The 21,608-nt window shown below is 39.2% G+C and overlaps 1 protein-coding gene across 11 annotated transcripts in view; it reads right to left on the reverse strand.

Annotated features, from left to right (window-relative positions):
- MAP3K13 (mitogen-activated protein kinase kinase kinase 13) overlaps positions 1 to 21,608 on the reverse strand; it is a 165,240-nt gene that overhangs the window by 81,674 nt on the left and 61,958 nt on the right. For 2 of the 11 annotated variants that reach the window (XM_059163236.1, XM_059163238.1), the window contains exon 1: positions 12,358 to 12,613. The exons of the other annotated variants lie outside the window; for them this stretch is intronic. The gene's annotated coding sequence lies outside the window, so the exon portion shown is untranslated. Of the gene's footprint in view, positions 1 to 12,357; positions 12,614 to 21,608 lie in introns of those variants that run through there. 11 annotated transcript variants of the gene reach the window in all.

Here is a 21,608-nt window from a genome sequence, read left to right on the forward strand (position 1 = left end):
CTACTTAACTTTGTAAAACCTCCTGCTCCTAGAATAAAGTCCAACCCTCTTGGCATGATTTGCTTCTCTAGCCTCATATTTGATACAGCCCTGCAATCACATTTCAGTTCTTGGAATTCACTGCCCCCACTCTCTTACCTCTGGGCACTTGTAGTCCCCCTGGCGTACAATGCACATTCCGTACCATCCTCTTCCCGCCCAGCTCTTGCTTGTTCTTTGGGGTTCATGTACCTGGATCCCTCAAGTCTGGGTGAGATGCCCCACTTACGTCTTCCTCCAGTGGCCCATACTCACTGACCCCTTCCCCCCTCGCCCAACAGCACATATCTATTATAATGACTCGTTGACTAGCTCCCCTCCTAGACTGTAAGTTCTGTGAAGGCAATTGCCATGGCTAGATTGTTCAAGAACATTAGAGTCACTACATCCCAATACCTAACCCAGCATCAGCACATGGCGGCCATTCAAGAACGTATTCTGAAAGCTGTGTTCTCCGCAGGGTCCCAGGATAAGAGAAACTTTCTTATACAAATCCTTCTCAAGATCTGTGACCCAGCCCCCACCCCCACTATCAAAAAAGCATAGGCCACGCTCAAATAGAATGTGTGGACTTCAGTTTTAAGCTTTTATTTTATGGAGTCAGAGGGAAATATTCAACTCATCTGCTTTTTAAATTGTGAACAGTTTCATAAAATGGCCATTCCTAGTAGAGACGAAAGACGGTTTTGTTTGACTTTCTCTATGGCAGGGAAAAGGGAATGGGAGCAGAAAAAAGCATGTGGAAGGGAAGAGAAGACTAGAATCATGGGACATGACCACAGCTCAGCCCTTTGTGGTACTCTCACTAGGTTCTATAAGGGCCCTCATTGTATCTATGGGGGGGAAACGCAGAGGTGTTCAGTTAGGCATTGATAGCTAATAGATGGGACTGTCATGACTCAACTCTCTGACTTCAGAAGCCAAGCTATTAATCACGTTGAAAAGTAGAAAACAGAGAGAAGTTAGAAGAACGATGTTTAGGCAAGATAAATTATTGCCAAAGCTTGGGTTCAGAAGTACCTACCAAGTACTTGTTTTACCTTTGCTGGGGGTTTGCAATTAAATTTCTCTTCGATATTCACATGGAACAATTTTGATATTTAACACAGAGAGCATACTCTCTTATACTGATGTTAGTAAGGTCTTTCCTAAGAAGGTCAATTTCTTAACCAGTGGTCCCTTTTCATATCTTATCATTCCGAAAGAACTAGTAAGACACATATTTAACAGCGTAACATTATAAAAGCAAATTAACAGTATTATAAAAACTTGAGAAATAGAGAAAAAATAATTCTACCACCCTAACTCAAAAAGGCTTGGCATACTTGCTTCAATTTTTTACTTGAAAAAGCTCTGTGCTACTCTTGAAACTTTGACTCCCATTTCTTTTCTCTTCCCAAAACATCATACACATTTTTCATCTGATTGCACAGATTACATCACCCTCATTTTAAAATGGCAGCATATAGTCTATTAATTGGCTATTAACTATAGTTGACTCTGGTTGTCTTGTTCCATAAAGTCTCTGCGAACAGTGGATCGGATTAGTGGATGCTCAACCACACAGCTCCTTGGAGAAATACACGGGTAGGTTTCTAGTCACTACATTTTCATCAGCTGATCAATACATAACCTTGTTTTATGTGGGTTTCTATTTGAAGACACCTTACTTGATGTATTGTTGATTCATTAATGCTGAATTCATGGTCACCAGCACAGTAGATCATGCCTCAACGAAGCACACTTTCTCTGTAAGGCACATCACAGCCTTCTTGCACCAGGAATACTAGGCAATATTTCAGCACTATGCTTGGGGCTATTTTATTTTATTTTTAAAAATTTTATTTACTTATTTGACACAGAGAGAGAGAGAGTACACAAGCAGGGGAGCAGCAGAGGAAGAGAGAGAAACAGGACTCAATCCCAGGATCCCAGGATCATGACCTGAGTCGAAGGCAGACGTTTACCCGACTGAGCCACCCCAGCACACCCCATGAAATTGACTTTGAGAAGGCACTTGTCCACAGTATGAACGTTGAAACATGAAGGGAGAGAGTGTCACCTTGCTCCATCTGAACTGGGATATGTATTTCCGGCAACTCAAATTTTTCTCTGTTCTGCATATGTCTGTCTCTGAATGACTGTAAAAGCATCACAGGTATTGATTTGGGAGGTGAGAACTAAATTTTAGTGAGTAGGTGAATTAACAAATACACAATCTGCAAATAGCGAGTATCGACCATATTTTTCTATTTTTCCATTAAAATAATTCTGTGATTAAATCTTTAGGCCTAAAACTTCCTCCTCTTTTAGCAGTATTTCTTTGGGAAAATTTCAATTTGGGCAAAGCCCACTTAATGCAGTTCTTGCAATGGCTCATGTTGAGATTCTTCAGATCGCCACTACTTACAAAGTGTGGTCCAAGGACTAGGGACATCAGCATCACCTGGGCACGCATTAGAAATGCTGACAAAAATTACCCAAGACTAAGTGAATCAGAATCTGGGTTTTGTTTTTGTTTTTTAAAATTTTATTTATTTGACAGAGATCACAAATAGGCAGAGAGGCAAGCAGGGGATCTCCCAGAACCCGGAGATCATGACCTGAGCTGAGGCAGAGGCTTAACCCACTGAGCCACCCAGGAGCCCCCAGAATCTGGTTTTTAACAAAATTCCAGGTGATTCCCATGCACATGGGGAGTGTGACAAGCTCTACTATAAACCAAGGATTCTCACACTTCAGTTTGCATCAGCATCGCCTAGCTAGCTTGTTAAGACACAGCTGCCTGGGCACCCCCATCCCCAGCATTTCTGATTCAGAACATCCAGGGACTGGCCTGAGAATCTGCATTTCTAACAAGTTCCCAGGTGACGATGATGGTCTGATCTAGGACCACACTTTGAGAACCACCCTGTAAGCCGATTCCAGGGTAGATCTCTTCCCGGATTTAAGCTTGCAGTTTTTAAACTGGTAATACATCTTTTTTGCTGGGAGCGGGAGAAGGGAGGAAAATAATCGATGCATAGCTCATCAAAAGAAATCCACACCAGGTTTTGTGGAGGCGAGCTAGCTAGCCAGGATGGTTAGACCTAGTCACAGCTGGTAGGGGGAGGCCAATATGGCTGGTCAACTTCTCAGTTGAAATAAAGGGGAAAAAATTGTTGTTGTTGTTGTTGTTGTTTCCTCTTGTTATTTAGGCACACTTTCTACAAAAGCTAACATTAAAGTACCTGAAAAAAAATCTTACTGAGTAGTTTTTCACAAACTATACTTTAGGAATTACATACAAAATAGGATGATCTGAAAAATTCGCTTGGTAAAAAGTGTCAAAGAATTTTTTTTTTTTTTTAACTTTTTCAGTTTCCTGTGATAATATACAGCTGTGGAAGGATAGGTCCCCAAACCAGGCCCACAAGCTTAGTTTCTGGTCTTTGGCAAATCCTTAACTGCAACCACCCAGGAATAACGCAGAAGAGATTTCTTTTGGAAGATGGAAGCCCTGAAACTACAGTTTCCTCATCCTGAGCCTTCAGGCCAATCCCCAAACATAACTGTTCTCCAGCATAAAGACATCTCTGGGTACAAGACATATGCATCTCAGGTAAATAACAATTACTGTTTCAAATTACTCTTGAGCTTGGCGAAGCTTTTAATGAAGTATAGTCAGTCTCCTGGACTCCCTTGGAGTGACTCCTTCTTCCTTACCCTAGGGACCCTTTTGCTTTGCATTAATAATAAGTTTCTCTTGGTCATTCCTTTTCACCTTCCAGACTCGGTTCAAGGCTTTTAGAATCCAGGTGGCTGGATGGTTCTTTGGTTTTTAAAACCATCCCACAGCCTTTTAAATAGCAGGAAAAAGACGGACAGCCATTTGTAAGACCATCTGGGCCAAAAGCAGTTGACTCTAACAAAAGCCAGTATCAAAGGTGTTAAGATTCAGTTAAAGGAAGCCCTTATCATGTAGATAACCTTGGGATCAAAGGAGAGCCGGTGATGCGAAGTGAGTTCTATTTCCGAGCGTTATGATCTTTTCTCCAAACAGGGCTTCTGCCCTAACAGAAAATACAAAGGATTATGTGATTGTTTCTCTTTCTCAAAGAATCAACTCTGGTCTCCAGGTCTCTGAGACTACTTAAAGGTTAGATTTGAGCCTGGCTTTGATCATTAACATAAGCAGCGTAAAGCAAATGTTCAGTTATTTTTGATTAGACAAACAGATGGAAGGGGTTCTGTTCAAAAATGGCCAGAAACAGGAGGAGGAAGATGGGGGTGGGTGGGCCGGGAGGAGAACCTGGCAAAGGAGTACAATTACAATTTCTTTTCACATTGGCTCTGAGCCCTGGCAGCTGCGGTATCAGGTGGGTATTTCCCAGGAGTTTCTCTGCTTAGCAAAGATTTAAAATGAGTCTGTACTTTTCGGCCTAGAGAGTAGTGACTGAAAATATCCAAAGGTATGTTGCATGTGTTTCTTCTTAGGTACATATGTATTTGAATTTGTTATGTGAGAGGAAATAATTGGTGCGTAATTAGTAAAATGCTTAATCTCGCTTTAATCAAAAGATTATCTTCCCTGGAAAAAGCAGTCACGGTTTTGTATTGTGGTGGGCTTGATCTCCCTAGTCTCAATTATCCATGGTTATCCGTGCCTGCGGATAGCCTAATGTGTCCCATTAGAGGCAGGCAGGACAGCTACCACAAATGTAGGCACAGCGCCTCAGGGGTAATAAGAAGCCTTGGTGGGCTTATTTTGCAAATTGAGCCCTCTTTAGTAATAGCAACTGTGACAGCCCTTTTTAGGACTCGAAATGAGTCTTTTTTTTTTTTTTTTTTCTTTTCAGTCTGGCTCCCGATCCATTCTCTTTGATTTAAGATAGAAGCTGCTCTCCTGGCTGCCACCTGCCCATGGTAAACCATCAGTCCAACCACAGGCTCCCTGGGCTCTGCCTCCCCCACCCCCCTCCTTCTTTTTTCTCCTCCCCGCACCCCCCCCCCCACTTCTTTTTTCTATCACCTTTCTCCAGTCCTTTATCTTTGACTATTTCCTAAGCCCTTCACCATCAATCAACTCATTCTTCTACTTCTCTGGCCTTTTGGGGATCCAGAGTTGCACTAAAATGTCCTCCTAGTACTGCTGAATTCAACTATTACCTTAGCCCAGGAATTTGGTACAAATCAGCGGATTGAAGACAATTACGTTTGTCAGTGGGAAGTCCTACATTTTCTCCTCTAATTTTTAAACAACTAAAACTGTACAGTTACTAACCTTCTCTGTAATACACGAGTGCTTTTTGCAAGATGCTTTTACCACACGGCTCCACATACAAGGTATTGTTACTAAATGGAAGCCACTATCTGAAATTATAGCTGTTAGGCCTAGACATGAGACAGCTCTCCTTGACTATTATACAAATAAAAAAGAATACAAGAAAAATTCTAGACTGATGAAATGAACCTAAGATGGGAAGGATGTTTTCTGTTTTGTAATTTTTACAATTTATCTTTTTCCTGGACAAAAATCTGCAAACTCAAGACACCAATCCATCAACCAACTTGTTATTTGGAGAAGTCTGGGAAGAATAATTCTCAAAATGTAGCAACTCTCATACAAAATAACAAAATCTTATTTTTTCACAAAAATCTTATTTTTTTTTCAAAGACTGGTTGTACCATTTATGAATTTAGTGGTTCTCATTTTCTTATTTACTATAGTCTTTCACTCTTCATCATGCTTCAGCTGATTTAAAGAATGACAGGAGGTACTGAGAGATGGACAAAAGGAGCCAATATGATCAATTTGCAGGACTCAGTCCTAGGACCCTGGAATCATGATCTGAGCCAAAGGCAGATGCTTAACTGAATGAGCCACCCAAGTGCCCTGAATTTTGCTTCTTAACAGCACTAACAGAAGTCAGATAAAGAAAGGCTGTAACACATAACCAAACTAAGGTTATTAAATTATCTGTTGCCGTATTTCCTATTAGCCCAGATCACCAGTCTAAATGGAAGCTCTCTCTTGACCACAAAGAATAATGGCCAAGACAAGTGACATTTATATGGGCATGCCCAAAGGTGGCAGGGTCAGATCTCATTAGGATCCTATTTCCTGCTTATGATGAAGTCCGTGAGCAGATCCCAAAGTGACTTAACCTTTCTGTGTCTCACCCATCTGAAACACTTAAGACATTTTCCCCTCCTCCTCAGCTGTAGCAATATCCCATGGGGGTTAAACTGGTAGAAAAGTACTATGAAAGAACTGGAGTAAAGGCAGATTTTAACCAGATTGTCTTATGAGTTGTCACTCATCTTCTCCATGTTGGTAATAATGAGATGACAAGAAAGGTTACGATGTTATAGAAAGGACATTTGAGATCACTAAAAAAATGTCTTCATCTCATATTTTGAAATGAAAGCTGATGACAAATTTTAAAAAGTCAAGAGAACTGTCTTGCCACGGATGACCTGATACTGCTACATAGGTACTTAACTGCCTTAATCTGAAGCCTTTTCCATTGTGTCTTTGTGCCTTATAAGGCAGGCAAACAGAAAGTACATTGATTTTATCCATTTTAATATAAGAAATCTTTAGGCTATCACTCACCATGCAGTAATTCTCAGTGTGATGTTCTGAAAGGACATCCCCTCAGCCCTCACACTGCCCCCCACCCCCCACATCTACCCACATACTCAGATGGATTGATCCTAACAGGGCAGCAAGCAAAATTTAGAAAAGTTTTCCAAGTACCACCTCTGCTCTGGCCTCTGCCCAGCAGAAAAATCACTAATCCCCCCAAAATGGTTCTCCTATAAAAAACAAATGTAGACAAAAAAGCCAGACACGGGCTATAAAGTGATGAACAAACAGTGAATACTAAATATTCACTTTGAGTTTTAGTCTTAGAGCAGTTCTCTTTGTATACTCATTGTGCCTGACTTGGTCAACCACTTGGTTTGATATTTCCTTAGTTTCTCTGAATCTCTCTGACTCTATATCCACAAATAAAGCATACATTGAAAAAGTCCCTTTTAGAAATGTTAATGTATTTTAATTAAATTATTTTTTTTAAGTAGGCTCCACATCCAGCATGGGGCTTGAACTCATGACCCTAAGACCAATAGCCACATGCTCTACTGACTGAACCAACAAGGTGCTCTGAAGAAGTCCCTTTTTGACTTTACCCCACTCCCAGCACACTTTATTCCTCTTCCACCTTTACTCTTCTCTTTAAAATTTATCACTGACTAAACCCAATTTACTTTATTTGTCTTCCCAATATAATAAGGCCCCAAGCGAGCAAGAATTTTTTTTTCACTGCTATGTAAATGTTCAATATTTGTTGATTAAAAGAATGCCAACACTTCAACACCTGTTAGTTCTATTTGATTTATTTTCTTTCCCATCTCTCCATCATTCCTTTCAATTATTCTCTCAACCCTAGTATACTGCTCCTTTGTCCTCTTGGGATTTTTCCTGCTGGCTCTATCTACATAGAGCATAGCCAGCATGGGCTCCATGATTAACTGTCACATGATAATCTTCATTTACACATACCCTCTTATCTTCTACCACACCTGCTGTACCAACACTTAACCCTATATTACTCTCCACCATCCAACTTGTCTTACTCCATTGTCCTTTCCAGAGCATTGCAAGAGAAGACCTTAGACCATTGCCAAACCTCAGACCCTTGCTAGACCAAATCAATAACAAGTGAAGGTAGATCTCAATGTTCAAAAGCCATGGTATACAGAAGAAAGAGAATGGGGTGGAGAATTAGACCTGGATTTCAGAATTGGGTATCATATGCACCACCTGGTGTCTTTGGCTGAGTCATCAACATTTTGAGCCTCTTTTCTCATCATGGGGGTAGTAGTACCTCGAGGTACTTCATACCTCGAGGATTATATTTTAAATGAAATAATGTATGTGAAAGCTCCCAGATTTCTAGGCATGGAGAAGTTGCTTAATAAATGTCAGCTCCTTCTCTTCCTTTAATGTATCTCACTAACCTCTTTGAAAATGCCTAACTCTTACTCAGCAAGAAAATCCATGCTCTCTAGTATGAATCTTAATTTTCCTCTTTTCTCTCCTTTCCATTTAGAATTCTGTGTCTTCTTGACTTTTCTTGATTCAGAAGTAGTGTCCCTCTTCTTTTTAAAACTAACCCTCTATCCATGCAAATAGTTTTCACTCTGGATGTACAGTAGAATCATCTGGGAGCTTTTAAAAAATGCAGATGTCTGGGCCCCACCACAGGCCAATTGAATATGACTCTCTGGAGGCAGGAGCATGGTATCAGTATTTTTTTAAGTTTCCTGGTAGGGTGCCAAGACAATTCAATGGGAGAGAGAACAGTCTTTTCAACAAATATTGCTGGAACTGGATATCCTCATTTAAAAGAATGCAGTTGAACACTTCCTTATACCATGCACAAAAATTAACTCAAAATGGATCACAGACATGACTGTAAGAGCTAAAACTGTAAAACCCTTTAAAAAATAGGGATAAATCTTCATAACCTTGGGTCAGGCAAAGTTTTCTTGGATAGGACACTAAGAGCACAACAACAACAAAAGTGAAGAAACTGAATTTCATCAAAATTTTTAAAAAGGGGCACAGCAAACAATACCACCAAGAAAGTAAAAAGACAGCTTATAGAATGAAAGAAAATATTTGCAAACCATATATCTGATAAAGAACATATCAAAGACTCTCAAACTCAATAGCAAAAAAAAAAATAACTAACTTTTTAAATGGGCAAAGGATCTGAATAGACATTTCTCCAAAGAAGAAATACAGAGAGCCAATAAGCACATAACAAGATGATCAACATCATTAACCATTAGGGGAATGCATACGAAAACCACAAGGAGATAGCACTTCAAATTCACTAAGATACTCTTATCAAAATTAGAGATATAATGAAGTGTTGCCAAGGTTGTAGAGACTGAAAGCCTTATATGAGGCTTATACTGGTGGGAATGTAAGATGGTGCAACTGCTTTGTAAAACAGTTTGGCAGTTCCTGAAAAATGTGAAACATACAGTTATCATAGGACCCAGCAATACCACTGGTAGGTATATGCTCAAGAGATATGAAAACACACGCTCACACAAAAACCTGTATGCAAATGTTCACAGCATTATTCAGAACATCCAAAAAGGAGAAACAACCCAAATGTCCATCAACTGATGGATGGATCAGTAAAACACGGTATATCTGTACAATGGAATATTATTCCACAAAAAAAAGGAATGAAGCCCTGATATATGCTGTAATATGAAGAACTCTGAAAACCTTATCCAAGTGAAAGAAGCTAGTCATGAAAGCCTGTATGTTACATGATTTCATTAATATGAAATGATCAGAATAGGCAAATCTCTGTATAAAGAATAAAGGTTAGTGGTTGCCTACAGCTGGGGGGCTATGGGGAAATGAGGAGTGACTGCCAATGTGTATGGGTTTCTTTTTCTTTTTTTTCTTACAGTGATGAAAATATCTTAAAATTGATTGCAGCGATGGTAGAACAACTCTATGAACATTACTAAAAACCACTGAAAAAGAGAAAGTTCCCCAAGTAATTCCAGTCTTGATCACCCTATATGTGTATGGTATCTCCCCTTCTAGATTCCTTAGGAGGAAATATGGCATCTTCTAAATCTTTCTCTCCTCCTATATTCTTTTTTTTTTTTTTTTAAGATTTTTATTTATTTATTTGACAGACAGAGATCACAAGCAGGCAGAGAGGCAGGCAGAGAGAGAGAGGAGGAAGCAGGCTCCCTGTTGGCAGAGAGTCTGATGCGGGGCTCGATCCCAGGACCCTGAGATCATGACCTGAGCCGAAGGCAGAGGCTTTAACCCACTGAGCCACCCAGGCGCCCCCCTCCTATATTGTTAAGGAATAACCAACCAACACAGAGCAGGACGGTATTATCTCTTAAATGACTCTTTTGTTTGTTTGTTTGTTCGTTGGTTTGTTTGTTTTAAAGTAAAGCAGTGTTCTTGGGAAATGCTTTTTATTTTAGTCAAAATTATAAGGGTCAGACTGCCACCTGGCAGCATTGGTCATCTTGGCCATCTTGATTCACTTGAGCTCCACAAGCAATTAATTCAGTTATAGCCAAGCGAGAGAGGGTAGGTAGACAGTGCAAACCAAACTGACTGGTTCTGCCATCCAAAGTACTGTTGTCCTGGCCTCTACCAGTGGATATGGCCTCTGGTCCTTTAGGAACCATGCTTTTGACAGTTCCCCAGGAGAGGGCTCTGGCTTGACTGACTTTGTTTACTAAATAAATTAATTCCTACTTCTGGAGTAGCTTCAATTTTGAAACAGAAAGGCATCTATTGACAGTCACTGATACACAGGATTTTATTGTTTGATATTAAACAATTAAGAGTTATTGTGTTTTTTTTCCCTACAAGTACACTATACAGGAAAATAAATATAATCTAGAATACAGCCACTAGGCGTGGAGAGAGAGGGAGATTCTGTATCTACTCTGTGCCTTAAAGGGATAGTTTTTACTTTAATAAAATGCAAAGTACAGACTGTATTTCTTTCATGGAAATAAAGCCCTCTTGCCAAAATGCATAGAAAAGACAGTGTTTGATGAACATTTCTTGAGCTTAATTATATAAACACATTTTTTAAAAAGAAAAAAATCTAAGAATTCAGTCTTTTGATCCAGCAATGATCTGGACTTCAGTAATTTGGAGTAACTTTGCAATTGCTACTTTCAGCAAAGTCTGAAGGTACACAGAAGAACGATGAAAGAAGTCTAGATGCTTACAAATACAGAGAAATTGTGTCATTTGCTCAACCCAGCCTATTAAAAAAATTGCACAATATGAAACCATAGTTATCTGAGTAGAGGACAAAGATCTGATTTAGAATGAGGCATAAGTTCTCCCTTCTTTGGTGAGTTCAGATGCACTCAGAAAAACAAAATGAGTAAGGGCAATGCCAAGATGAGAAACAAAAGAAAACTCCAAATTCTCAGGTAATTCTAAATGAGTTCACAGAGGGAAGAGTCACTAATAATCTTCAAAACAGGTCATGAGAGCTCCAGTTCAGAAGCCCTATTTCATGAGAAAAGACGATAATAGGAAAAATCTCAAAACTAAGTATTGATTAGACGAAGTAAACACGAGAATGCTCGATGATAAGAAATTAACAGACATTTTGCTTTCCCTCTCACTGGAGACAACAAGCAGGTAGACGCTGCCAACTAGAATATAATTTGCTCCAAGTGAGGGAGGTGGAAAATGCTATTAGGTTATCTGGGTTGAGGAGCTGCCCTGGGGCAGGACATGTCACAGGGTCCCATCCCTCTTCTTTATGATCCCAACTTTCACCAGAATATAATCCAGAATCTTGGAAAATAAATTCGATCACAAATACTAACTTTCTGTTAAACCTCGAAGCAAAAGTATCAAACCAACTTAATACTTGGAACATATCAGAACTTTCCCATGTTTGCCAAGCACAGCAGAATAAACTATTTTCAGCTGGAAGTTCATCTTCAGAAAACACTCATGTGCATTTCAATGCAATATAATTATGGAATGTATTACGAAACCACTTCTTAATTTTCATTCGGGGATTTTTGCAGATCAGAATTTAAGGATCATTCTCCTTTTGCCTCTGGTGCAGGCTTTTAAGTTTTGAAAATATAAATAAAATGCACAGAGTGACAGAAAGAGCCCTAAAGATATATAAATACACCCCTGTGAGTCCCATAATAAAAGCTTTGGAGGGGGAAAAAAATGGTCGGACAAGTATTTATCTTCCCCAAATTGCAAGCTCGAGACCCTGACTGGTAGGTACACAATTACGAAACAAAGGGGAGGTGAAGGGTGACACACAACAGAAAGGGCGGCAGAAAGGAAGACCACAGCTCGGCAGGCTAGAACCTGCTCTGTCTCGCTGACCCAGCTTCCCCCCGCACCTTTCTGGTACCAGCTGGGGGCTTTGCCTCTCACGCGACCCGCATCCTCTTCTCCGAGAAATGAATCTCCCTTTAAGGAAAGCCAAGCCCGCATTCAGAGGTAACGTGCAGAACCGTAAATGAAAAATGTCCACGTCTAGCAAGCAAGCAGACCAGCAAAGGGAAAACCAGCTGTCAGTTTGGGAGGCTCGGAGCTCTAACTGGGTTTCAGATTACTCTTTGCCCCTGTCTTCCGCTCTGTCTTTCTCACCCAGTCTCCCTCAATAATATCAGCTTTCTAATCAACTCAAATCTCAAATACCTTCTCCATCTGTCCTTGTGCTAGAAATGCTGATGAAACAGAAAAAAAAAAAAAAAGAGTGTGATACTCACAACAATGAAGAATTCCTACACATGCCGTTCCATTTTCTTGCTTTAAAAAGGTGGAAGGTTAATTTAAAAAGCCTTGCAGAATCAGAAAAATAAGGGGGAGGGGGATTCCACCCACACAATCCTCCAGCCCACCGCAAAGAAGCCCAAAGGCTTGCTGACGTCACAGATTCATGAATGGATGTAAATTGGGCTGGTTTAGGATTCCGCACAGACTTCTCTGTGGTGTGTACCCTGAAAAAGAAGGGGAGGGTCCAGAGCAGGCCCGACCAATAGGCTTCAGGCACTCATGGCCTGCCTTCTTTTAGGAGGAATCTGGTCACAGAATAAACAGAGCCCGCCAATCAGGCGTCTGCCACTGCCTTAAGACAGACTGGCAGCTTGAGGGGGTGGGGGGGGGGGAGCGGGTGGAGTGTGTGTGTGTGTGTGTGTGCGCGTGTGTGTGATAGTCGTGAAAACGTTGTATTGCTATTGAATGAGAAAATCAAAATAGAATTTCGGTGGAATCAGGACTACCAAAAATGCATATAGAAGAATCACTCTTATTCGTTAGAGCTGTTTTCTTTACTCCTTTCTTGCTGTTCAGCAACGTGCTGCTCTGATGTGATAAAAAACAAATCAAAGTCAGGGAAAGAGTTCCTAAAACTAGTGATGAGTAAGAAATGTAGCCCTGCTCACCAAGCCTCCTAAAAGAAAAACAGTAGGGAAATATTAATGGGAATAGTGGTTAAGAAATAAATAAATAATATATATATATATATATATATATATATATATATATATGACAATATTACATAAATGTAATTTTTTTAAGAATAATGTCATTTGCTCACCTTTGTGATGCATCAAAGTGGGTGTGGAAGAGCAATGCTGCATTTAAATAAGGTAGGTAAATATTTCCTCATTAAGACACAGCTCCAAAACAGCTCTTAATGATTCTTAGACCAAGTTTTTTAAAAATAAGATGCCTTACTATATTAAAACAGCTATATTAAATTCACCCAAGAGCTCATGACATTTAAAACTCTCTAATTAAGAAATATTTTACCAGCTTTATTGAGATATAAAAAAATGCACGTATGTAATTTGTACAACTGGAAGAGGTCAGAGTCATGCAAATACCCGCAACACCATCACCATAGTCAAGGCAGTAGACATAATCAGAGGGTTTTCTTGTGTTCCTTTGTAGGTTTTTTGGTTTGTTTTTATGGTAAAACTACTTCACATGAGATCTACCCTCTTAGCAAATTTTGAAGGGCACAATATAAGACCACATTGTTAACTATAGGCACAAAGCTGTGGAGCAGATTGCTAGACTTACTCATTTAGTAAAACTGAAACGTTACACGCATGGAATAACAACTCCTATTTCCCTCCCCCCTCATCTCTGGCAACCCCTATTGTATTCTCTGCTTCTACGAGTTTGACTCTTTTCGATATCTCATAGAAGCAGAATCATGCAGTATTTGTCTTTTTATGACTGGCTTGTTTCCCTTGGCCTAATGTCCTTCAGGTTCATCCACATTTTCTCAAATGACAGAATTTCCTTTTTTAAGGCTGAATAATATTCCATCATAAGTATACACCACATTTTCTTTATCTGTTCATCTGCTGATGGACACTTGGGTTGTTTCCAAGTCATTGTGAATAGTGCTGCAGTGGACATGGGAGTGCAGGTATCTCTTGGAGATCCTGATTTCAGTTCTTTGGGGCATATGCCCAGAAGTGGGGTTGCTGAATCATATGATAGTTCTATTTTTAATTTTATGAGGAATCTCCATACTGTTTTCCACAGTTGCTATACCATTTTACATTCCCACCAACAGGGTACAGGGTTCTAAATTCTCCAAATTTTGCCAACATATGTTATCCTTTTCTAAATAGTAGCCATCCTAAGAGGTATGAGGTGATAACTCACTGAGGTTTCACATTGTATTTCTCTGACAATTAATGATGTTGGGCACCTTTTCCTATGCCTATTGGTCATTGGTATGTCTTCTTTGAAGAAACATCTATTCAAGTCCTTTGCCCATTCTTTTTTTTTTCTTTTTTAAGATTTTATTAATTTATTTGACAGAGAGAGATCACAAGTAGGGAGAGAGGCAAGAGGGGGGGAAGCAGGCTCCCCGCTGAGCAGAGAGCCCGAAGTGGGGTCCCATCCCAGGACCTGGGATCATGACCTGAGCCAAAGGCAGAGGCTTAACCCACTGAGCCACCCAGGTGCCCCAAGTCCTTTGCCCATTCTTGACATTGGTTTTAGCAATAATTTCTTGAGATGACACAAAAGCAAAGGCAACAAAAGCAAAAATAGACTATATCAAACTAAGAAGCTTTAATCAACAGAATGGAAAGGCAACCTACAGAATAGGAGAAAATATTTGTAAAACACATATCCGATAATTTCCAAAATATATAAGGAACTCATAAAACATGATAGCACAATAAATAAATCATGACATTTCTTTACTCTTTATTTTAAAAATGTTAGAAGTTACACAAAAGTGGAGATTAATATAATCCACTGCCCCTAGACCCTATCATTTCACTTCATGATTACCAATACTAAATAGCAATACTAAAACTGATCACAACTTTTTTGAATTTGGGAAATCCTTGATGCTGGAACAACAGTAGCTAATATAAGGCCTCTGTTATGAGGTGTCCAGTGACCAAGAACATTCTGAACAGAGATCTTCCTCTATTTCTTAATCAGACTATTGAGTACAGCTAAAAGGAGAGTGGTTGCCTGTTTCTGTGTGGCTATGGAGGGTTCAAGCCTGACACTAGTGAATACTGTACCCTGCTTAGCTCATTTGGAAAAACAAAATGCAACAAGACCCTCCAGGACTATTTTACACACAGCAAAGATGTTCAGGGCACTGTTCTATGTACTCAAACAATAGAATATCATTGGCAAGTAACATATCCAGCAAATTTCTCTAAACGAGCTTACTGTGGAGTATCACTATGGAATAGATGGACCACTAGTATTGCTCAAGACAAGTACAGGACTGGTATTGTCCTAGTAGCCCTGAGGATACCACACTGGCTTATATCAATACATCCATGGACCGAGATTATTTTAGAACCCATAAATGGAAAGGAATTAAGAATATACATCTCTGTTTCTTTTGACAACAATCAAAACTAACCAGGATACACTAAAAGAATCAGATTTTTTAGAAAATAATCTTTTTTTCCCCAAAAGTTGGTCAACAAGATGTTCAACTCTGTTATGGAAGCCAACGATTTGTTTTAAGATTTGACAGCAACACCATCACTCAACTAGTCTACCAGGGAGGAGAGTAGTCTCTGGTGTAATTCAAAAACACAGCCTATAAGTGGTTCTAAACACAGCCGCCTAAGAAGTTGGCTTTATATATAATCTGGCAAATAAAAATAAGCTGGCTATATGGACTTGCCATTTTAGTAAGATGAACTTGGTCAGGATTAGCATACTTCCCTGTACCACAGAAATACTGACAGGGCCAACAACAATTTCTCCTGTTGAATATCATGGGAAATCTTTGGGAAGATAAGTTAGCTCCTCCAAATTACAGAAACTGTAGAGGTAATTCTTGGAAGAAGCCATTGTTGTTTTAGGAAAAGAAGGAAGGTAGGGAGAGGGGGCCATGAGAAATGTACATTTAAGAGCAGCATTGCCCAGGGCGCCTGGGTGGCTCAGTGAGTTAAGCTGCTGCCTTTGGCTCGGGTCATGATCTCAGGGTCCTGGGATCGAGTCCCACATTGGGCTCTCTGCTCAGCAGAGAGCCTGCTTCCTCCTCTCTCTCTCTGCCTGCCTCTCTGTCTACTTGTGATCTCTCTCTGTCAAATAAATAAATAAAATCTTAAAAAAAAAAAAAAAGAGCAGCACTGCCCAAAATTTCCTGCAATGATGGAAGTATTCTATAATTCACACTAATACAGTAGCCCCATGTGACGGTTTAGCATTTAAAATGTGGCTACTGTGATTGAGGATCTGAATTTTAAATTATATTTTAGTTCATTTAAATGTCATTTTATTTTTATTATGTTCAGTTAGCCACCATATAGTACATCTAAATTTTAAAATAAATATTCACATGTGGCTCGCTAGTGGCTACTGTATGGGACACAGCAACTCTAGAGTTATCAAGCCAAGTCCCATCATCAGAATTAATTTTTTATTTTAGCATGTGGGCATGCCAAGTGTGGAGGACTACAAAGTTATTATCAAGGTGAGTAAGCACTTTTAAGAATCAAATTAAACTCTTCAAATCTCAGTAATGACTGGAAGATTACTCTGGTCCTGCTTCTCAAGAAGATATTCAAATTTCATTATTAGAAGACAACCTAAGAATAGAAGTTAAGGTATAATTATTCTGCTAATAAAAAGTATGAGCTAGTCTAGGATTGTTTTTAAAGAAAAATTGTTTTTTTTTTTTTTAAGGAAAATTACTCATTTAAGCCAGAATCTAAGAGAAGATCAAAGTATAATGATCTGATGACAATTTCTGTCAGAAATACCACAAAAAAGGATAATGACCTCGAGGCTAATGCATGAAGATTCAGATTTCTTCCACAGGTACCAATGTGTAGTAGTTAAAAGCTAGTAGAGAGATCTGGGTTCAAATCCTGACCCTGCCACTTACTAGTTTTGTAAGTTCAGGTAAACTGGAGTTTCTGTGTTCTCATTCTTTAAATGGGAATAATAACAGGCCATGCCTATTATGTGAAAGTTAATACATGAGAAGACTAGCACAGAATCTGTAATATAAAAGATACGCAGCAAATGATACTAGTAGCTATTTGTTTTATTGTTGTTATTCAAATACCATGGGCCATTCTATTCTCAGCAAGGGAAATTTCAACAACTTTGCAGATCCAGGGATTAAAAACCACAGAGAAAAACACATGTTTATTTTGCTTATAATAAACTTCAACAGATCTCTTGTAGGAAATTCTTTAAAAATATGTACTAGGGACACATTTTCCAAAGAAAAGCTCATCCAAATCATTTTCCTTTGGGAGACTGGGCAATACTCTTTGAGGGACTGCACCCGAGGAGAGGGAACCTTCAGGAGGTTAAGCCCAGGTGACCAAAAACTCAGTTCATAGGAAAAAAAAAAAGCTAAAATTTTTCAAGAAAACCTGTAGTTTATATACAATCATTTGAACTGATACGGAAAACAACCTACTAGGTGGGAACACTGGCTGAAATTCTTTACTTTCATATCAGAATGTTAACTCTAACTTTCCCTGTTTTCAGAGCATATGGTTTGATAGCGTGGATAGCAGTGTCAATTTTAAATATTCAAATTTCAATATTCAAAGACTGCAGCAAACTATTATTTCCATTTTGTTGTTGTTGCTGCTGTCTAGCTGCCATTAAATGCCTAGCTGAGAAAGCGATTTTTAAGCAACATCTAAGGGAAAAATAAATTATTTTAAGTATCATGAAAATGTGGGTGCCTAGGTGGCTCAGTCAGTTAAGGATCACTAAAATTTGTCCTTGTACCAAAGGAGATAGATGGATCATCAGAAAGCTACCTCTTACCTAAAATATCATTAACCTAGTGCCCCTTAGCAGAATCATTGTCACAGCTTTCATGTTATGCCTTGCTTTTATCAAGAATTATCATAAGGAACAGCAATATTGTTTCTGTGTTGTCCATTACCTTGCATGATGTCTCATATACCAGCAATTCACACAAAGAATTCATTTTAGAACTTAATACCAGGGAAAAGTTTTCTGTTCTTGAAAAATTATTAGGCACCCACATTTTCAATAACAACAATGTGATTATATTTCCATTTTTATTATATTTCCATTATATTATATTTCCTTTTTTTTTTTTTTTTGTTCCTGCTGGTGGGAAGCTCAAAGCCAACTTTAGGCTCAAATATGTCTATCATTCTATATATCTATATCTATTTTAGCTTTTGTCATTAGCAAAACCTCCTCCCTGCTTTGGGTTTGATTTCCCTTTTATTAACCTTATTGTACATATATTTCATGGTAAGGACTACAAATCCTTTTTGAAACAAACTATAAATAAAAAATGTACACTAAACACTTACCTATTAACCTTTAAAAAGATGAGAGTCTCATGTCCATAAATTCTACAATCATCTTTATGATAAAAGATAACCCTAAAGGTACACATCATTATAGCAAACTTTGGAAGATATTTTGAGTTAAATGGATTTGAAGTCTTTAATATTTCTCATCAAAGTATAATAAAACATCTACTCAGCTGGAGAAAAGCAATTGCTTAGAGATTTTATGTGCTATTTGGAATAAATCTTAAGAGCTTAATGAAGTTTTAATGTATTATCCCTATCAAAAGGATGACTGCAAACGAAGGATGTAAGAAATCTTCTCTGATTAATAATGAAGATGCAGTGAAACAAATCAAAAGAAAATGGATTTCTCAATTAATAAAATATTTAGCATCCCTGAAATACACCATTCCATAATATACGAATTCTGGCAAGGTACCATAAACCTAACCTTTGTGGGCCTAAAAATAGTATCTTGAGTTTATAAAGGCACTTTCCATATTGAAAGAGTAAAAGAGAAATTTATATGTTACTTCACACATCCACAGAGACTTGGTGCTACTTCTGAGAGGCCAGGTAAACTATCTAACTTCTGTTCTTCTGAACCTGTTTTAATTTCCACCCTTCTTAGCTCGATACGGGTTGGCATTTCCACTTTAGCTACATATTGCAAGCAAGAGAACTGAAGAGCAAAACATAGGAATAGCAGACATCTGCCATTTTGTTTTTAGTCTGCTCCTGCATCTTCTGCATTGAGAACACTGTCTCTCTAGCACTCTCAGTCCAAGTAGTTCAGAGGGGGCCGCAGCCACCTGAAGCTAGGGCTCCAGGAATGAACACATGGCACAGAGCCCACCATGCCTTTTGTGCTCAAATATCTTCCTTATATACGTGTGTTCTTTTCACATACAGGATACCTAAATTCCAGAAACAATGACTGGGAACAAATCTGGTCATAGACATTCTTTATAAACAATCCTGTACTTCGCTTTACAATTTACAAAGTACTTTAAAATAGGGTAGATATTCATCCTGTTTTATATGTGAGAAAATTAAAGTTCAGGAAGACTGGCTCATCTAATCTAATCTAGCTCTATCTAACCTCTGTAACCTACTGACTCTACTTTTTTTTTTTTTAAAGGTTTTATTTATTTATTTGACAGACAGAGATCACAAGTAGGCAGAGAAGCAGGCAGAGAGAGATGAGGAAGCAGCCTCCTTGCTGAGCAGAGAGCCCTATGCGGGGCTCTATCCCAGGACCCTGGGATCATGACCTGAGCCGAAGGCAGAGGCTTTAACCCACTGAATTACCCAGGCACCCCCCCTACTTTTAAATTCTATCCATTACCCCTTGTCCCTCCCCCATTAAAGACCCGTTTACAATCATTCGATGACTAAAAATTAAAAGTGAACTAAAAAAATTGTTTCAGAGTTTCATGCAAAGATGAAAAAGCCAGTTCTTAGTCTCAAGGACATTTGGTGAGATGACCCCTACACAAATTGGTGAAAGTACTAAATCAGTGGGGTACACAGGGATGTTTTACTTGAGTTTGGAGAACAACACTAGAAGGAAGTTAAATGACATTTGGGGGTGAGAATAGTCTTGCTTGCATGGGACTGTCCTACATACTGCAAAATGTTTAGCACTCTCCATGCCTATACCAGCACCAGTCTTTGTCACAGCTTTAAAAAAAAATGCCCCCCATGTTTGTCTCCCTAAGCACTAGGGGATTGAAACTGTCCTACTTTGAGATCTACACAAGCAGTAGAATGGTGCTCTCTGCTGCCCTCTGCTGACATACAGAGGTAAGATCAAAGCTCTTAACAGAAAAAGGCCTGTCCTGTCCTTTGGAGAAAAATGTCCCAAGAGCAAAGAAGGTGCATGGTGTTGAGGCTCTGGGAATGTGGGGGTGAGGCTGAATAAAGGCTCGGAGCCATTCCTCCTGGTCTAGACTATCGCCAGTATTTACCGTTTACTTGTCTTTGGCAAGTTGACATGTTTGTAAAGGGAATAAAGGCTTGTCCTTATACAAACACACCCTGTCCTTATGCTGTAGTTTGCCCAGGGCTTGAACCAGGTCTTCTCTTTCTGATACAATGATTATTTGGGGCTGGGTGGTTACAGCCGGTTATAAAAAAGAGGCAAACTGGAACTGGGCCTCCAAGGGGAAGGATTTGGGGAAACTGGGTATGAGAGAATAAGGATAGTTGTTCAAAGATAGTTTTTATCAGGATGTCTGGGTGGCTCAGTTATGATCCCAGGGTCCTGGGATCAAGTCCGCCATCAGGCTCCTCACTCAGCGGGGAGCTTGCTTCTCCCTCTGCCTGCTGCTCCCCCTGCTTATGCTCTCTCTCTGACAAGTCAATAAAGAAAAATCTTGAAAGAAAAAAAAGACAGCTCATGTGAAATGTAAAGCTGATAAGGCACATACTAGTATTTTTATTCCAAGACAAAACTGTACGTGTACAAGAGCAGTAGCTATGGAACTGGAAGTCAGAGTGGATAACATGTCAACACGGAATCAAAACTGGCCTGTTTTAAAAGGAGCCTTACGCGACTCTCCGTAAATAGGCTCACACTATACAGATTCACAATCAGCACCACAGCCCGCTGTTTATTATGAACACCAAGGAAGGGAACAGAGAGCACAGAACCCAAAACCATTTCAGCAAAGTATGTGTTTTAAAGTTTACTTGTAACTAGAATGATATGTGATGTCTAGGGAATACACTTTATACCAAATGCTGAAGCCACACTGGAAAGCTCTTGGTTTTCCCTTACATGTAATCATGCTACCCCCAAACAGGGTAATACCACCTTTACTACTAGTAGCAAAAGATAGTAGCTGCTACTAGTAGCAACCTGCTCTCAATCACTCAATCTATCTATCTACCTATATCTATGCACATTTTAAGAATATTACTTCTTCATAGGTTCCGAATTATTCTCCTCAACTAGACAGAATTAAAAGTTTTACATGTAACGTTCATGAAATAAGCAATAGATAGACCAGGGTATTGGTGGGGGCGGGATGAACATAGTGGTTACTTAATGGCCTGAAAGATCAATATATAAATCAAATATCCACATTTTTGTTGAATGCCATCTATGTTCAAGACACCTTGACATGTGCTGGGGGGGGTGTATTTATAGGGATAAATCACAGATCCCGATCTCAACCTATTTCATTAAATAAGATAGAAGCACAATC

This window comes from Mustela lutreola, chromosome 2 (genome assembly GCF_030435805.1).
Source record: "Mustela lutreola isolate mMusLut2 chromosome 2, mMusLut2.pri, whole genome shotgun sequence".
NCBI lineage: Eukaryota > Metazoa > Chordata > Mammalia > Carnivora > Mustelidae > Mustela > Mustela lutreola.